Genomic DNA, 16,742 nt, shown 5'->3' with positions numbered 1-16,742 from the left:
CATCTAATATCCCTCCTGTGAACAGAAACCCATCTAATATCCCTCCTGTGAACAGAAACCCATCTAATATCCCTCCTGTGAACAGACCTCCATCTAATATCCCTCCTGTGAACAGACCTCCATCTAATATCACTCCTGTCAACAGACCTCCATCTAAAAACACCTCCTGTGAACAGACCTCCATCTAAAATCCCTCCTGTGAACAGACCTCCATCTAATATCCCTCCTGTGAACAGAACCCCATCTAATATCCCTCATGTGAACAGAAACCCATCTAAAACCCCTCCTGTGAACAGAACCCCATCTAAAACCCCTCCTGTGAACAGACCTCCGTCCAATATCCCTCCTGTGAACAGAACCCCATCTAAAACCCCTCCTGTGAACAGACCTCCATCTAATATCCCTCATTTGAACAGAACCCCATCTAATATCCCTCATGTGAACAGAACCGCATCTAAAACCCCTCCTGTGAACAGAACCCCATCTAAGGCCCCTCCTGTGAACAGACCTCCATCTAAAAACACTCCTGTGAACAGACCTCCATCTAAAATCCCTCCTGTGAACAGACCTCCATCTAATATCCCTCCTGTGATCAGAACCCCATCTAATATCCCCCATGTGAACAGAAACCCATCTAAAATCCCTCCTGTGAACAGACCTCCATCTAATATCCCTCCTGTGAACAGAACCCCATCTAAAATCCCTCCTGTGAACAGACCTCCATCTAATATCCCTCCTGTGAACAGAACCTCATCTAATATACCTCTTGTGAACAGAAACCCATCTAAAATCCCTCCTGTGAACAGAACCCCATCCAAAAACCCTCCTGTGAACAGAACCCCATCTAATATCCCTCCTCTGAACAGAACCCCATCTAAAACCCCTCCTGTGGACAGACCTCCATCTAATATCCCTCCTGTGAACAGAACCCCATCTAATATCCCTCCTGTGAACAGACCTCCATCTAATATTCCTCCTGTGAACAGAACCCCATCTAATATCCCTCATGTGAACAGACCTCCATCTAATATCACTCCTGTGAACAGACCTCCATCTAATATCACTCCTGTGAACAGAACCCCATCTAATATCCCTCCTGTGAACAGACCTCCATCTAATATCCATCCTGTGAACAGACCTCCATCTAATATCCCTCCTGTGAACAGACCTCCATCTAATATCACTCCTGTGAACAGAACCCCATCTCATATCCCTCCTGTGAACAGAACCCCATCTAATATCCCTCCTGTGAACAGAACCCATCTAATAGCCCTCCTGTGAACAGAACCCATCTAATATCCCTCCTGTGAATAGAACCCCATCTAATATCCCTCCTGTGAACAGAACCCCATCGAAAATCCCTCCTGAGAACGGAGCCCCATCTAAAATCCCTCCTGTGAACAGAACCCCATCTGAAATCCCTCCTGTGAACAGACATCCATCTAATATCCCTCCTGTGAACAGACCTCCATCTAATATCCCTCCTGTGAACAGAAACCCATCTCATATCCCTCCTGTGAACAGACCACCATCTAAAATCCCTCCTGTGAACAGAACCCCATCTAAAATCCCTCCTGTGAACAGAACCCCATCTAATATCCCTCCTGTGAACAGTAACCCATCTAAAACCCCTCCTGTGAACAGACATCCATCTAATATCCCTCCTGTGAACAGACCTCCATCTAATATCCATCCTGTGAACAGAACCCCATCTAAAATCCCTCCTGTGCACAGAAACCAATCTAATATCCCTCCTGTGAACAGACCTCCATCTAATATCCCTCCTGTGAACAGACCTCCATCTAATATCCCTCCTGTGAACAGAACCCCGTCTAATATCCCTTCTGTGAACAGAAACCCATGTAATATCCCTCCTGTGAACAGACCTCCATCTATTATCCCTCCTGTGAACAGACCTCCATCTAATATCCCTCCTGTCAACAGACCTCCATCTAAAAACACCTCCTGTGAACAGAACCCCATCTAATATCCCTCATGTGAACAGAAACCCATCTAAAACACCTTCTTTGAACAGAACCCCATCTAAAATCCCTCCTGTGAACAGACCTCCATCTAATATCCCTCCTGTGAACAGAACCCCATCTAAAACCCCTCCTGTGAACAGACCTCCATCTAAAATCCCTCCTGTGAACAGACCACCATCTAATATCCCTCCTGTGAACAGAACCCCATCTAATATCGCTCCTGTGAACTGAACCCCATCTAAAATCCCTCCTGTGAACAGAACCCCATCTAATATCCCTCCTGTGAACAGAAACCCATCTAAAATCCCTCCTGTGAACAGACCTCCATCCAAAATCCCTCCTGTGAACAGAAGCCCATCTAATATCCCCCCTGTGAACAGAAACCCATCTAAAATCCCTCCTGTGAACAGAACCCCATCTAATATCCCTCCTGTGAAAAGACCTCCATCTAAAATCCATCCTGTGAACAGAAACCCATATAATATCACTCCTGTGAACAGAAACCCATCTAAAAACCCTCCTGTGAACAGACCTCCATCTAAAATCCCTCCTGTGAACAGACCTCCATCTAAAATCCCTCCTGTGAACAGAAACCCATCTAATATCCCTCCTGTGAACAGAAACCCATCTAAAACCCCTCCTGTGAGCAGACCTCCATGTAAAATCCCTCCTGTGAACAGACCTCTATCTAAAATCCCTCCTGTGAACAGAAACCCATCTAATATCCCTCCTGTGAACAGAAACCCATCTAAAACCCCTCCTGTGAACAGACCTCCATCTAAAATCCCTCCTGTGAACAGACCTCCATCTAAAATACCTCCTGTGAACAGACCTCCATCGAATATCCCTCCCTTGAACAGAAACCCATCTAAAACCCCTCCTGTGAACAGACCTCCATCTAATATCCCTCCTGTGAACAGACCTCCATCTAAAATCCCTCCTGTGAACAGACCTCCATCTAATATCCCTCCTGTGAACAGACCTCCATCTGATATCCCTCCTGTGAACAGACCTCCATCAAAAATCCCTCCTGTGAACAGACCTCCATCTAAAATCCCTCCTGTGAACAGACCTCCATCTCAAATCACTCCTGTGAACAGACCTCCATCTAAAATCCCTCCTGTGAACAGACCTCCATCTAAAATCCCTCCTGTGAACAGACCTCCATCTAATATCCCTCCTGTGAATAGACATCCATCTAGTATCCCTCGTGTGAACAGACCTCCAGCTAAAATCCCTCCTATGAACAGACCTCCATCTAAAACTCCTCCTGTGAACAGACCTCCATCTAATATCCCTCCTGTGAACAGACCTCCATCTAATATCCCTCCTGTGAACAGACCTCCATCTAATATCCCTTCTGTGAACAGACCTCCATCTAAAATCCATCCTGTGAACAGACTTCCATCTAAAATCCCTCCTGTGAACAGACCTCCATCTAATATCCCTCCTGTGAACAGACCTCCATCTAATATCCCTCCTGTGAACAGACCTCCATCTAATATCCCTCCTGTGAACAGACCTCCATCTTTTTCCCCTCCTGTGAACAGACATCCATCTAAAATCCCTCCTGTGAACAGACTTCTATATAAAATCCCTCCTGTGAACAGACCTCCATCTAATATCCCTCCTGTGAACAGACCTCCATCTAATATCCCTCCTGTGAACAGACCTCCATCTAATATCCCTCCTCTGAACAGTCCTCCATCTAAAATCCCTCCTGTGAACAGACTTCCATCTAAAATCCCTCCTGCGAACAGAAACCCATCTAAAATCCCTCCTGTGAACAGACCTCCATCTAAAATCCCTCCTGTGAACAGGCTTCCATCTAAAATCCCTCCTGTGAACAGAAACCCATCTAATATCCCTCCTGTGAACAGACATCCATCTAATATCCCTCCTGTGAACAGACCTACATCTAATATCCCTCCTGTGAACAGAAACCCATCTAATATCCCTCCTGTGAACAGACATCCCTCTAATATCCCTCCTGTGAACAGACCTCCATCTATTATCCCTCCTGTGAACAGAAACCCATCTAATATCCCTCCTGTGAACAGACCTCCATCTAAAATCCCTCCTGTGAACAGAACCCCATCTAAAATCCCTCCTGTGAACAGAACCCCATCTAATATCCCTCCTGTGAACAGAAACCCATCTAAAACCCCTCCTGTGAACAGACCTCCATCTAATATCCCTCCTGTGAACAGACCTCCATCTAATATCCATCCTGTGAACAGAACCCCATCTAAAATCCCTCCTGTGAACAGAAACCCATCTAATATCCCTCCTGTGAACAGACCTCCATCTAATATCCCTCCTGTGAACAGACCTCCATCTAATATCCCTCCTGTGAACAGACCGCCATCTAATATCCCTCCTGTCAACAGACCTCCATCTAAAAAAACCTCCTGTGAACAGAACCCCATCTAATATCCCTCATGTGAACAGAACCCCATCTAAAACCCCTCCTGTGAACCGACCTCCATCTAAAATCCCTCCTGTGAACAGACCACCATCTAATATCCCTCCTGTGAACAGTACCGCATCTAATATCCCTCCTGTGAACTGAACCCCATCTAAAATCCCACCTGTGAACAGAACCCCATCTAATATCCCTCCTGTGAACAGAACCCCATCTAAAATCCCTCCTGTGAACAGACCTCCATCTAAAATCCCTCCTGTGAACAGAAACCCATCTAATATTCCCCCCTGTGAACAGAAACCCATCTAAAATCCCTCCTGTGAACAGACCTCCATCTAATATCCCTCCTGTGAACAGACCTCCATCTAATATCCCTCCTGTGAACAGACCTCCATCTAAAATCCATCCTGTGAACAGACTTCCATCTAAAATCCCTCCTGTGAACAGACCTCCATCTAATATCCCTCCTGTGAACTGACCTCCATCTAATATCCCTCCTGTGAACAGACCTCCATCTAATATCCCTCCTGTGAACAGACCTCCATCTTTTTTCCCTCCTGTGAACAGACCTCCATCTAAAATCCCTCCTGTGAACAGACTTCGATATAAAATCCCTCCTGTGAACAGACCTCCATCTAATATCCCTCCTGTGAACAGACCTCCATCTAATATCCCTCCTGTGAACAGACCTCCATCTAATATCCCTCCATGAACAGTCCTCCATCTAAAATCCCTCCTGTGAACAGACTTCCATCTAAAATCCCTCCTGTGAACAGAAACCCATCTAAAATCCCTCCTGTGAACAGACCTCCATCTAAAATCCCTCCTGTGAACAGGCTTCCATCTAAAATCCCTCCTGTGAACAGAAACCCATCTAATAACCCTCCTGTGAACAGACCTCCATCTAATATCCCTCCTGTGAACAGAAACCCATCTAAAACCCCTGCTGTGAACAGAACCCCATCTAACATCCCTCCTGTGAACAGACCTCCATCTAATATCCCTCCTGTGAACAGAACCCCATCTAAAACCCATCCTGTGAAAAGACCTCCATCTAATATCCCTAATGTGAACAGAACCCCATCTAATATCCCTCATGTGAACAGAACCCCATCGAAAACCCCTCCTGTGAACAGAACCCCATCTAAAGCCCCTCCTGTGAACAGACCTCCATCTAAAATCCCTCCTGTGAACAGACCTCCATCTAATATCCCTCCTGTGAACAGAACCCCATCTAATATCCCTCCTGTGAACAGACCTCCATCTAATATCCCTCTTGTGAACAGACCTCCATCTAATATCCCTCCTGTGAACAGAACCCCATCTAATATCCCTCCTGTGAACAGAACCCCATCTAAAATCCCTCCTGTGAACAGAACCCCATCTAAAATCCCTCCTGTGAACAGACCTCCATCTAAAATTCCTCCTGTGAACAGACCTCCATCTAATATCCCTCCTGTGAACAGACCTCCATCTAATATCCCTCCTGTGAACAGAACCCCATCTAATATCCCTCCTGTGAACAGAACCCCATCTAATATCCCTCCTGTGAAGAGAACCCCATCTAATATCCCTCCTGTGAACAGACCTCCATCTAATATCCCTCATGTGAACAGAAACCCATCTAAAATCCCTCCTGTGAACAGACCTCCATCTAAAATCCCTCATGTGAACAGAAACCCATCTAAAATCCCTCCTGTGAAGAGACCACCATCTAATATCCCTCCTGTGAACAGAACCCCATCTATTATCCCTCATGTGAACAGAAACCCATCTAAAATCCCTCTTGTGAACAGACCACCATCTAATATCCCTCCTGTGAACAGAACCCCATCTAATATCCCTCCTGTGAACTGAACCCCATCTAAAATCCCTCCTGTGAACAGAACCCCATCTAATATCCCTCCTGTGAACAGACCTCCATCTAATATCCCTCCTGTGAACAGACCTCCATCTTTTTTCCCTCCTGTGAACAGACCTCCATCTAAAATCCCTCCTGTGAACAGACTTCGATATAAAATCCCTCCTGTGAACAGACCTCCATCTAATATCCCTCCTGTGAACAGACCTCCATCTAATATCCCTCCTGTGAACAGACCTCCATCTAATATCCCTCCTCTGAACAGTCCTCCATCTAAAATCCCTCCTGTGAACAGACTTCCATCTAAAATCCCTCCTGTGAACAGAAATCCATCTAAAATCCCTCCTGTGAACAGACCTCCATCTAAAATCCCTCCTGTGAACAGGCTTCCATCTAAAATCCCTCCTGTGAACAGAAACCCATCTAATAACCCTCCTGTGAACAGACCTCCATCTAATATCCCTCCTGTGAACAGAAACCCATCTAAAACCCCTCCTGTGAACAGAACCCCATCTAAAATCCCTCCTGTGAACAGACCTCCATCTAATATCCCTCCTGTGAACAGAACCCCATCTAAAACCCATCCTGTGAAAAGACCTCCATCTAATATCCCTAATGTGAACAGAACCCCATCTAATATCCCTCATGTGAACAGAACCCCATCGAAAACCCCTCCTGTGAACAGAACCCCATCTAAAGCCCCTCCTGTGAACAGACCTCCATCTAAAATCCCTCCTGTGAACAGACCTCCATCTAATATCCCTCCTGTGAACAGAACCCCATCTAATATCCCTCCTGTGAACAGACCTCCATCTAATATCCCTCTTGTGAACAGACCTCCATCTAATATCCCTCCTGTGAACAGAACCCCATCTAATATCCCTCCTGTGAACAGAACCCCATCTAAAATCCCTCCTGTGAACAGAACCCCATCTAAAATCCCTCCTGTGAACAGACCTCCATCTAAAATTCCTCCTGTGAACAGACCTCCATCTAATATCCCTCCTGTGAACAGACCTCCATCTAATATCCCTCCTGTGAACAGAACCCCATCTAATATCCCTCCTGTGAACAGAACCCCATCTAATATCCCTCCTGTGAAGAGAACCCCATCTAATATCCCTCCTGTGAACAGACCTCCATCTAATATCCCTCATGTGAACAGAAACCCATCTAAAATCCCTCCTGTGAACAGACCTCCATCTAAAATCCCTCATGTGAACAGAAACCCATCTAAAATCCCTCCTGTGAAGAGACCACCATCTAATATCCCTCCTGTGAACAGAACCCCATCTATTATCCCTCATGTGAACAGAAACCCATCTAAAATCCCTCTTGTGAACAGACCACCATCTAATATCCCTCCTGTGAACAGAACCCCATCTAATATCCCTCCTGTGAACTGAACCCCATCTAAAATCCCTCCTGTGAACAGAACCCCATCTAATATCCCTCCTGTGAACACAACCCCATCTAAAATCCCTCCTGTGAACAGACCTCCATCCAAAATCCCTCCTGTGAACAGAAACCCATCTAATATCCCTCCTGTGAACAGAAACCCATCTAAAATCCCTCCTGTGAACAGAACCCCATCTAATATCCCTCCTGTGAAGAGAACCCCATCTAATATCCCTCCTGTGAAAAGACCTCCATCTAAAATCGCTCCTGTGAACAGAAACCCATCTAATATCCCTCCTGTGAACAGAAACACATCTAAAACCCCTCCTGTGAACAGACCTCCATCTAAAATCCCTCCTGTGAACAGACCTCCATCTAAAATCCCTCCTGTGAACAGACCTCCATCTAAAATCCCTCCTGTGTACAGACATCCATCTAATATCCCTCCTGTGAACAGACCTCCATCTAATATCCCTCCTGTGAACAGACCTCCAGCTAAAATCCCTCCTGTGAACAGACCTCCATCTAAAACCCCTCCTGTGAACAGACCTCCATCTAATATCCATCCTTTGCACAGACTTCCATTTAAAATCCCTCCTGTGAACAGACCTCCATCTAATATCCCTCCTGTGAACAGACCTCCATCTAATATCCCTCCTGTGAACAGACCTCCATCTAAAATCCCTCCTGTGAACAGACCTCCATCTAAAATCCCTCCTGTGAACAGACCTCCATCTAAAATCCCTCCTGTGAACAGAAACCCATCTAATATCCCTCCTGTGAACAGAAACACATCTGAAACCCCTCCTGTGAACAGACCTCCATCTATAATCCCTCCTGTGAACAGACCTCCATCTAAAATCCCTCCTGTGAACATACCTCCATCTAATATCCCTCCTGTGAACAGAAACCCATCTAAAACCCCTCCTGTGAACAGACATCCATCTAATATACCTCCTGTGAACAGACCTCCATCGAATATCCCTCCTGTGAACAGACCTCCATCTCAAATCCCTCCTGTGAACAGACCTCAATCTAAAATCCCTCCTGTGAACAGACTTCCATCTAAAATCCCTCCTGTGTACAGACATCCATCTAATATCCCTCCTGTGAACAGACCTCCATCTAATATCCCTCCTGTGAATAGACATCCATCTAATATCCCTCCTGTGAACAGACCTCCAGCTAAAATCCCTCCTGTGAACGGACCTCCATCTAAAACCCCTCCTGTGAACAGACCTCCATCTAATATCCATCCTTTGAACAGACTTCCATTTAAAATCCCTCCTGTGAACAGACCTCCATCTAATATCCCTCCTGTGAACAGACCTCCATCTAATATCCCTCCTGTGAACAGACCTCCATCTAAAATCCCCCCTGTGAACAGAAACCCATCTAATATCCCTCCTGTGAACAGAAACCCATCTAAAACCCTCCTATGAACAGACCTCCATCTAAAATCCCTCCTGTGAACAGACCTCCATCTAAAATCCCTCCTGTGAACAGACCTCCATCTCAAATCCCTCCTGTGAACAGACCTCCATCTAATATCCCTCCTGTGAACAGACCTCCATCTAAAATCCCTCCTGTGAACAGACCTCCATCTAATATCCCTCCTGTGAACAGAACCCCATCTAATACCCCTCCTGTGAACAGACCTCCATCTAATATCTTTCATGTGAACAGAACCCCATCTAATATCCCTCATGTGAACAGAACCCCATCTAAAACCCCTCCTGTGAACAGAACCCCATCTAAAGCCCCTCCTGTGAACAGACCTCCATCTAAAATCCCTCCTGTGAACAGACCTCCATCTAAAATCCCTCCTGTGAACAGACCTCCATCTAATATCCCTCCTGTGAACAGACCTCCATCTAATATCCCTCCTGTGAACAGAACCCCATCTAATATCCCGCCTGTGAACAGACCTCCATCTAATATCTTTCTTGTGAACAGACCTCCATCTAATATCCCTCCTGTGAACAGAACCCCATCCAATATACCTCCTGTGAACAGAACCCCATCTAATATCCCTCCTGTGAACAGAAACCCATCTAATACCCCTCCTGTGAACAGACCTCCATCTAATATCCCTCCTGTGAACAGACCTCCATCTAATATCCCTCCTGTGAACACAACCCCATCTAATATCCCTCCTGTGAACAGAACCCCATCTAATATCCCTCCTATGATCAGAACCCCATCTAATATCCCTCCTGTGAACAGACCTCCATCAAATATCCCTCATGTGAACAGAAACCCATCTAAAATCCCTCCTGTGAACAGACCTCCATCTAAAATCCCTCATGTGAACAGAAACCCATCTAAAATCCCTCCTGTGAACAGACCACCATCTAATATCCCTCCTGTGAACAGAACCCCATCTAATATCCCTCATGTGAACAGAAACCCATCTAAAATCCCTCCTGTGAACAGACCACCATCTAATATCCCTCCTGTGAACAGAACCCCATCTAATATCCCTCCTGTGAACTGAACCCCATCTAAAATCCCTCCTGTGAACAGAACCCCATCTAATATCCCTCCTGTGAACAGAACCCCATCTAAAATCCCTCCTGTGAACAGACCTCCATCTAAAATCCCTCCTGTGAACAGAAACCCATCTAATATCCCTCCTGTGAACAGAAACCCATCGAAAATCCCTCCTCTGAACAGAAACCCATCTAATATCCCTCCTGTGAAGAGAACCCCATCTAATATTCCTCCTGTGAAAAGACCTCCATCTAAAATCCCTCCTGTGAACAGAAACCCATCTAATATCCCTCCTGTGAACAGAAACCCATCTAAAACCCCTCCTGTGAACAGACCTCCATCTAAAATCCCTCCTGTGAACAGACCTCCATCTAAAATCCCTCCTGTGAACAGAAACCCATCTAATATCCCTCCTGTGAACAGAAACCCATCTAAAATCCATCCTATGAACAGACCTCCATCTAAAATCCCTCCTGTGAACAGACCTCCATCTAATATCCCTCCTGTGAACAGAACCCCATCTAATATCCCTCCTGTGAACAGAAACCCATCTAAAACCCCTCCTGTGAACATACCTCCATCTAATATCCCTCCTGTGAACAGAAACCCATCTAAAACCCCTCCTGTGAACAGAACCCCATCTAAAGCCCCTCCTGTGAACAGACCTCCATCTAAAATCCCTCCTGTGAACAGACCTCCATCTAAAATCCCTCCTGTGAACAGACCTCCATCTGATATCCCTCCTGTGAACAGACCTCCATCTAATATCCCTCCTGTGAACAGAACCCCATCTAATATCCCTCCTGTGAACAGACCTCCATCTAATATCTCTCTTGTGAACAGACCTCCATCTAATATCCCTCCTGTGAACAGAACCCCATCCAATATACCTCCTGTGAACAGAACCCCATCTAATATCCCTCCTGTGAACAGAAACCCATCTAATACCCCTCCTGTGAACAGACCTCCATCTAATATCCCTCCTGTGAACAGACCTCCATCTAATATCCCTCCTGTGAACACAACCCCATCTAATATCCCTCCTGTGAACAGAACCCCATCTAATATCCCTCCTATGATCAGAACCCCATCTAATATCCCTCCTGTGAACAGACCTCCATCAAATATCCCTCATGTGAACAGAAACCCATCTAAAATCCCTCCTGTGAACAGACCTCCATCTAAAATCCCTCATGTGAACAGAAACCCATCTAAAATCCCTCCTGTGAACAGACCACCATCTAATATCCCTCCTGTGAACAGAACCCCATCTAATATCCCTCATGTGAACAGAAACCCATCTAAAATCCCTCCTGTGAACAGACCACCATCTAATATCCCTCCTGTGAACAGAACCCCATCTAATCTCCCTCCTGTGAACTGAACCCCATCTAAAATCCCTCCTGTGAACAGAACCCCATCTAATATCCCTCCTGTGAACAGAACCCCATCTAAAATCCCTCCTGTGAACAGACCTCCATCTAAAATCCCTCCTGTGAACAGAAACCCATCTAATATCCCTCCTGTGAACAGAAACCCATCGAAAATCCCTCCTCTGAACAGAAACCCATCTAATATCCCTCCTGTGAAGAGAACCCCATCTAATATTCCTCCTGTGAAAAGACCTCCATCTAAAATCCCTCCTGTGAACAGAAACCCATCTAATATCCCTCCTGTGAACAGAAACCCATCTAAAACCCCTCCTATGAACAGACCTCCATCTAAAATCCCTCCTGTGAACAGACCTCCATCTAAAATCCCTCCTGTGAACAGACCTCCATCTAAAATCCCTCCTGTGAACAGACCTCCATCTAAAATCCCTCCTGTGAACAGAAACCCATCTAATATCCCTCCTGTGAACAGAAACCCATCTAAAACCCCTCCTATGAACAGACCTCCATCTAAAATCCCTCCTGTGAACAGACCTCCATCTAAAATCCCTCCTGTGAACAGACCTCCATCTAAAATCCCTCCTGTGAACAGAAACCCATCTAAAATCCCTCCTGTGAACAGACCTCCATCTCATATCCCTCCTGTGAACAGACCTCCATCTAATATCCCTCCTGTGAACTGACCTCCATCTCAAATCCCTCCTGTGAACAGACCTCCATCTAAAATCCCTCCTGTGAACAGACCTCCATCTAAAATCCCTCCTGTGAACAGAAACCCATCTAAAACCCCTCCTGTGAACAGACCTCCATCTCATATCCCTCCTGTGAACAGACCTCCATCTAATATCCCTCCTGTGAACTGACCTCCATCTCAAATCCCTCCTGTGAACAGACCTCCATCTAAAATCCCTCCTGTGAACAGACCTCCATCTAAAATCCCTCCTGTGAACAGACCTCCATCTAATATCACTCCTGTGAATAGACATCCATCTAATATCCCTCCTGTGAACAGACCTCCAGCTAAAATCCCTCCTGTGAACAGACCTCCATCTAAAATCCCTCCTGTGAACAGAAACCCATCTAAAATCCCTCCTGTGAACAGAAACCCATCTAATATCCCTCCTGTGAACAGAAACCCATCGAAAATCCCTCCTGTGAACAGAACCCCATCTAAAATCCCTCCTGTGAACAGAAACCCATCTAATATCCCTCCTGTGAACAGAAACCCATCCAAAAACCCTCCTGTGAACAGACCTCCATCTAATATCCCTCCTGTGAACATACCTCCATCTAATATCCCTCCTGTGAACAGAAACCCATCTAAAACCCCTCCTGTGAACAGACCTCCATCTCATATCCCTCCTGTGAACAGACCTCCATCTAATATCCCTCCTGTGAACTGACCTCCATCTCAAATCCCTCCTGTGAACAGACCTCCATCTAAAATCCCTCCTGTGAACAGACCTCCATCTAAAATCCCTCCTGTGAACAGACCTCCATCTAATATCACTCCTGTGAATAGACATCCATCTAATATCCCTCCTGTGAACAGACCTCCAGCTAAAATCCCTCCTGTGAACAGACCTCCATCTAATATCCCTCCTGTGAACAGAAACCCATCGAAAATCCCTCCTGTGAACAGAACCCCATCTAAAATCCCTCCTGTGAACAGAAACCCATCTAATATCCCTCCTGTGAACAGAAACCCATCTAAAACCCTCCTGTGAACAGACCTCCATCTAAAATCCCTCCTGTGAACAGACCTCCATCTAATATCCCTCCTGTGAACAGACCTCCATCTAATATCCCTCCTGTGAACAGACCTCCATCTAAAATCCCTCCTGTGAACAGACCTCCATCTAATATCCCTCCTGTGAACAGAACCCCATCTAATACCCCTCCTGTGAACAGACCTCCATCTAATATCTTTCATGTGAACAGAACCCCATCTAATACCCCTCATGTGAACAGAACCCCATCTAAAACCCCTCCTGTGAACAGAACCCCATCGAAAGCCCCTCCTGTGAACAGACCTCCATCTAAAATCCCTCCTGTGAACAGACCTCCATCTAAAATCCCTCCTGTGAACAGACCTCCATCTAATATCCCTCCTGTGAACAGACCTCCATCTAATATCCCTCCTGTGAACAGAACCCCATCTAATATCCCTCCTGTGAACAGACCTCCATCTAATATCTCTCTTGTGAACAGACCTCCATCTAATATCCCTCCTGTGAACACAACCCCATCTAATATCCCTCCTGTGAACAGAACCCCATCTAATATCCCTCCTATGAACAGAACCCCATCTAATATCCCTCATGTGAACAGAAACCCATCTAAAATCCCTCCTGTGAACAGACCTCCATCTAAAATCCCTCATGTGAACAGAAACCCATCTAAAATCCCTCCTGTGAACAGACCACCATCTAATATCCCTCCTGTGAACAGAACCCCATCTAATATCCCTCATGTGAACAGAAACCCATCTAAAATCCCTCCTGTGAACAGACCACCATCTAATATCCCTCCTGTGAACAGAACCCCATTTAATATCACTCCTGTGAACTGAACCCCATCTAAAATCCCTCCTGTGAACAGAACCCCATCTAATATCCCTCCTGTGAACAGAACCCCATCTAAAATCCCTCCTGTGAACAGACCTCCATCTAAAATCCCTCCTGTGAACAGAAACCCATCTAATATCCCTCCTGTGAACAGAAACCCATCGAAAATCCCTCCTGTGAACAGAACCCCATCTAATATCCCTCCTGTGAAGAGAACCCCATCTAATATCCCTCCTGTGAAAAGACCTCCATCTAAAATCCCTCCTGTGAACAGAAACCCATCTAATATCCCTCCTGTGAACAGAAACCCATCTAAAACCCCTCCTGTGAACAGACCTCCATCTAAAATCCCTCCTGTGAACAGACCTCCATCTAAAATCCCTCCTGTGAACAGAAACCCATCTAATATCCCTCCTGTGAACAGAAACCCATCTAAAACCCCTCCTGTGAACAGACCTCCATCTAAAATCCCTCCTGTGAACAGACCTCCATCTAAAATCCCTCCTGTGAACAGACCTCCATCTAAAATCCCTCCTGTGAACAGAAACCCATCTAATATCCCTCCTGTGAACAGAAAACCATCTGAAACCCCTCCTGTGAACAGACCTCCATCTAAAATCCCTCCTGTGAACAGACCTCCATGTAAAATCCCTCCTGTGAACATACCTCCATCTAATATCCCTCCTGTGAACATAAACCCATCTAAAACCCCTCCTGTGAACAGACCTCCATCTCATATCCCTCCTGTGAACAGACCTCCATCTAATATCCCTCCTGTGAACAGACCTCCATCTCAAATCCCTCCTGTGAACAGACCTCCATCTAAAATCCCTCCTGTGAACAGACATCCATCTAATATCAATCCTGTGAACAGACCTCCATCTCAAATCCCTCCTGTGAACAGACCTCCATCTAAAATCCCTCCTGTGAACAGACCTCCATCTAATATCCCTCCTGTGAATAGACATCCATCTAATATCCCTCCTGTGAACAGACCTCCAGCTAAAATCCCTCCTGTGAACAGACCTCCATCTAATAACCCTCCTGTGAACAGAAACCCATCGAAAATCCCTCCTGTGAACAGAACCCCATCTAATATCCTTCCTGTGAACAGAACCCCATCTAATATCCCTCCTGTGAAAAGACCTCCATCTAAAATCCCTCCTGTGAACAGAACCCCATCTAAAATCCCTCCTGTGAACAGACCTCCATCTAAAATCCCTCCTGTGAACAGACCTCCATCTAAAATCCCTCCTGTGAACAGAACCCCATCTAAAATCCCTCCTGTGAACAGAAACCCATCTAATATCTCTCTTGTGAACAGACCTCCATCTAATATCCCTCCTGTGAACAGAACCCCATCTAAAATCCCTCCTGTGAACAGAACCCCATCTAAAACCCCTCCTTTGAACAGACCCCATCTAAAATCCCTCCTGTGAACAGACCTCCATCTCAAATCCCTCCTGTGAATAGACATCCATCTAATATCCCTCCTGTGAACAGACCTCCAGCTAAAATCCCTCCTGTGAACAGACCTCCATCTAAAACCCCTCCTGTGAACAGACCTCCATCTAATATCCCTCCTGTGAACAGAAACCCATCGAAAATCCCTCCTGTGAACAGAACCCCATCTAATATCCCTCCTGTGAACAGAACCCCATCTAATATCCCTCCTGTGAAAAGACCTCCATCTAAAATCCCTCCTGTGAACAGAAACCCATCTAATATCCCTCCTGTGAACAGAAACCCATCTAAAACCCCTCCTGTGAACAGACCTCCATCTAAAATCCCTCCTGTGAACAGACCTCCATCTAAAATCCCTCCTGTGAACAGAAACCCATCTAATATCCCTCCTGTGAACAGAAACCCATCTAAAACCCCTCCTGTGAACAGACCTCCATCTAATATCCCTCCTGTGAAAAGAACCCCATCTAATATCCCTCCTTTGAACAGACCTCCATCTAATATCCCTCCTGTGAACAGACCTCCATCTAATATCCCTCCTGTGAACAGAACCCCATCTAATGTCCCTCAGGTGAACAGAAACACAACTAAAAACCCTCCTGTGAACAGACCTCTATCTAATATCCCACCTGTGAACAGACCTCCATCTAATATCACTCCTGTGAACAGAACACCATCTAATATCCCTCCTGTGAACAGACCTCCATCTAATATCCCTCCTGTGAACAGACCTCCATCTAATATCCCTCCTGTGAACAGACCTCCATCTAATATCACTCCTGTGAACAGAACCCCATCTAATATCCCTCCTGTGAACAGAACCCCATCTAATATCCCTCCAGTGAACAGAACCCATCTAATACCCCTCCTGTGAACAGAACCCATCTAATATCCCTCCTGTGAATAGAACCCCATCTAAAATCCCTCCTGTGAACAGAACCCAATGTAATATCCCTCCTGTGAACAGAACCCCATCTAAAATCCCTCCTGTGAACAGAACCCCATCTAAAATCCCTCCTGTGAACAGAACCCCATCTAAAATCCCTCCTATGAACAGACCTCCATCTAATATCCCTCCTGTGAACAGACCTCCATCTAATATCCCTCCTGTGAACAGAAACCCTTCTAATATCCCTCCTGTGAACAGACCTCCATCTA

This window comes from Heterodontus francisci, chromosome X, assembly GCF_036365525.1.
Source record: "Heterodontus francisci isolate sHetFra1 chromosome X, sHetFra1.hap1, whole genome shotgun sequence".
NCBI classification, from domain to species: Eukaryota; Metazoa; Chordata; class Chondrichthyes; order Heterodontiformes; family Heterodontidae; genus Heterodontus; species Heterodontus francisci.
Note: the sequence above shows the minus strand (reverse complement) of the source record.